At 50.4% G+C, this 3,874-nt stretch overlaps 1 protein-coding gene across 1 annotated transcript in view; it reads left to right on the top strand.

Annotated features, from left to right (window-relative positions):
- Positions 1-46: 46 nt before the first annotated feature.
- Sv2a (synaptic vesicle glycoprotein 2A) overlaps positions 47-3,874 on the top strand; it is a 14,456-nt gene continuing 10,628 nt past the window's right edge. Inside the window, exon 1 of the mRNA XM_013015041.1 lies at positions 47-158. The gene's annotated coding sequence lies outside the window, so the exon portion shown is untranslated. The remainder of the gene's footprint in view (positions 159-3,874) is intronic.

Genomic DNA, 3,874 nt, shown 5'->3' with positions numbered 1-3,874 from the left:
GGCGCGGGGGCGGGGCCGGAGGCGGGGCCGGAGCGTGGGGGGGGGCAGGTCTGCAGTGCCTCTTCCCCGGGTACCCGGAGCAGTCGCCGCCGCCGCTCAGCCCCGCGGCCGGACCCCCACCCTCACCTGGGACTCCCTTACCCGGGGTACCCAGCCAGGTGAGACCCCCCCTCTTTCAGACTCTCACCTTCACCCCGCCCTGGCCAGAGCATCCTTGCCTTGCAGCCATTTTATTCTCCGATGCTTTGCTTACGGGGAGGGCGGCCGTCCCTGCTGGGGGGGGGGTGTTTTATTGGGGGGTAGAGAAGGGTATTTGTCTCTTTCGTTGTGCGGCTCAGGACATGCGTGCATATGCGTGTACATATACATACGTATGTACATAGCCATGTCTGTCCGTACCTCTGGCTATACACATATGTATGTTTGTGTGCAGGGAGAGGGAGGGGTGTTTTTTTCCCTCCACCTTAGCCAAGTCTCCAGTACCATCCGGAGATTAACCCGAGGAGGGGTTGTTGGGTAGATGAGGGTCCCCCAAACTCTGATCGCTTCCTCACCTTGACGTCTCCCCGCCCCCCCCCCATGAATGATAAATGACCTTGGCTGGGCCCAGAGAATGGATGCTGTCTCAGCCTGCGCCCCTAGACTTGGGTGGGGGCAGTGGAAGAAGGGCAGGTGCAGGGGGAGGTGGGGGGGGAACCAAGAATGGAAGCACTGGGGAGGAGGAGATGGTAATCGACCCGGTACTGGGACGAGGAGGGCCGGGGCTGTGGGCAATTATTCCGGGAGAGGGGCGGCACGAGTCATGGTGGGCTCGTGTCCAGCGGCAGTACCGGGGGTGCGGGGCGCCCCCAAACCCTTCAGTCCATGCTAGGGGCTCGTCCCTGGTGCCAGAGCTGAGGTGAATGGGGGAGGGTGGTCGCCGCAGTTGCCGGTAGGGGCGGTCTCGAAGCTGGTGCGTGTGGAGGTTTCTCCGCGTCCCTGCCTCTCCGCCTATCCGTGTGCTTTCCTCCGTTTGCATTTTCAGCTGACACCTTCAGCCCATGTCCCCCTCCCCCAGTGTGGATGCTCTCATCTCCTTAACCCAGGGGTGGGTTATGAGGGGAGGTTCAAGCCTTGGGCCTGGGGTGGGGGTGGGGTCGAGGCTCAGTCCTCTAGCTGTAATGGGGAGGGGCGCTTTGGCATCCCCCCCCTTCTTCCTTTCTCCCTTCCTCTTTCTTTCTCCTCTCTTTTCTTCTTCTCCTTCCTCCCTCACCTCCGCTTCCGCAGACGTTTTAATAAGTGCTTGCTTCTTAATGGCCTTGTTACCTGGTCTGGGGTGGGCTGAACATTTAAGTGCCCCCCCCAAGTAAGAGGCTTTGGTGGAGGTCTGGATCCCTTTCTGATCTAAGGTCGAGCAAGTTGTTCTGAAAGGGAAGCATCTGCTCAGGAGAACCCCCCCCCTTTCCACCCTCTGCAGAAAATCTGGGCATATTTTTTATCTGGGCATATTTTTTTCGGTCAGGTGAAGCTAGCCCATCTTAAAGGACCTTGGAAGCCCGGATCTTGCCTCCTTTAACCTCTACCTATCCAAATGTCTCTCTTTTACAGGCTTAGCCATTCTGTGCTGCTTTGGGGGCTAAAAATAGCACCACTTCCTCACCAGCTCTAAGAATTTGTCTTCTTTCTCTCCCCCATGGGCTTGTTGGCCCTGGGGGAGCTGGCTGTTGAGCTACTGCTGTGGCTCTGAGAACATTCTCTATCCCTCCTGTACCTCTCAGGGGTAAACGGTTGTCATCAAACATTGGGTATGGCTCCTGGTGGGTCCATCTGCTTCTTTCAGGGTTTGGGGGCAGCTCCTGCTTTGGAAAGAATGGAAAAGAATGCAGATTGCCTTGCACTGAGGGAATCCCATAGTTCCCTCTTAATCATGGAGGATAGAGGATGATTGGGCCCTGAATTCCAAAGCAAAGAAGGTGATGTAGGGGTCACTGCTTCTGGTCACTGTGGTCCACTGCTCACATCTGTCCTGAGGGGGTAAGGCTGTGCTTGGCAGTGCTTCCCTCTGAATCACACAGCATTACTTACCCTCTTCTACCAGGGCTAGTCTGTGTGTGTGTGTGTGTGTGTGTGTGTGTGTGTGTGTGTGTCACATTTAATGAAGGCTCTGGATGGGTTGGAGCAGCAGGATATTTTTAGGGATATATCTCTGATCTGAAGCTAGACTTGTATCCTCTCTGTCCTGAGAAGTAAGGAGGTTATCTTGTGCTTCCTTTTGGAGGATATCTTTTGGGTGGGGATACTCAAGGACCCCTTTATTCTTCGCTAGCCGCCTACGCAATGCGGTATTTGCGGACTCCTTTTCCCTTGACGCCTGGAGAAGCAGAAAGGATTAAAGGGGATTAGAAAGGAGGCCTTGGAGGAAGGAGGTGCAGCCATAGACCTTAGATCTTCACATTAGAAACTGTATGCTCCATCAGTCATTCTTTACCCTCACCAGGGAAAGGGGGCACACATACAACATTATGAAGGAAGGCAGCCATCAGTCATCACCTTAGCTTTTGTTTTGTTTTTTTGTGCTAGTCCTTGGGCTTGAACTTAGGGCCTGGGCATTGTCCCTGAGCTTCTTTTGGCTAGTGCTGTACTACTTGAGCCAAAGCTCTACTTTTGGCTTTTTTTTGGTAGTTCATTGGAGAAAAGAGTCTCACAGACTTTCCTGCCCTGGCTGGGCTTCAAACCATGATCCTCAGATCTCAGCCTCCTGAGTAGCTGGGATTACAGGCATGAGCCACCAGTCTCCAGCTATTACTTTAACTTTTGATCTTCTCACTTGTCCATTCTATTCAGGTACCAAGTCTCCCTTTTTTGGGGGTCTTTCCTTGTTGGTCTGGAGGGAGATAATGTGGGCCCACATTATCTGTTGGAATTAGCTTCAACACAATGGGCTTTTGGATGGATTTTGGGCAGCAACATCTAAATATGACCTTCCCGGACTCTTGCTGCTTTCCTTACACCTTCATGGGAAGGAAGGAAACTAATATTTACAGAATATTTACTGTGAAATCAGATTTTCACACTCTGAGAAACAGAGTTCCCCCCTCCCCAATTAATTATCTTCAAACTAAATAAATGCAAGAAACTGGGAAGCTCAGCATGACTAGAAGTAGAATTTGGACTTCAACTTAGGTCCTCTATCAGTCATATGTTTTGCCTTAACTGCATTCTCCTTGATAGTGACCCTTTTGCCACTCATCCTAAAGAACCTCAGGGATGGCTTTTCTTTGAGAACCTGTGAAGCGTTTAGGGCATCTCATTGCATTACTGTCATTACAGTAGTAAGAGATACTATTTATCACTTTTTTTGGTTCCAGGTACTGTGGTAAGGAACATATATATGCATTAGCTAATTTAATCTTTACCTTTCCGTTGTTATTTATTTATTTTTACATTTATGTGCTGTACTAGGGCTTGAACTCAGGGCATCACATTCTCACTTAGTTTTTTCACTTAAGGCTGGCACTCTACCACTTAAGCCATACCTCTATTTCCTACTTTTCCAGTTTGGGATACGATTTGACTATTCAGGTACACTCCTGTGTTCACTGAACTAGGAAGTGTCAAAACAGGAAATCAAACTCAAGTCTATCTGATTCTAGAAGCTAAGCTTTTACACACTAGGCTTAAGTAGGTTGGGAGAAAAATCTTCCTTTGGAGGTTGTAACCCTAGAACCCGAAGGAAGGACTGTGGAAGGTCTATCTTCAGATTGGGGGAGGAGGTTGTCTTCCTGCTACACATTTTCCTCCAACCTTTGCCCTCAAAAGAACCCCAGACCAGAGTAGACTAGGGGATTCTTATTTCTCATATTTCCTTTTTTTTTTTTTGGTCTTTTTTTTTTTT

Source organism: Dipodomys ordii, unplaced genomic scaffold (assembly GCF_000151885.1).
Source record: "Dipodomys ordii isolate 6190 unplaced genomic scaffold, Dord_2.0 Scaffold26, whole genome shotgun sequence".
NCBI lineage: Eukaryota > Metazoa > Chordata > Mammalia > Rodentia > Heteromyidae > Dipodomys > Dipodomys ordii.
This window is presented reverse-complemented; position numbering and strand designations above follow the sequence as displayed.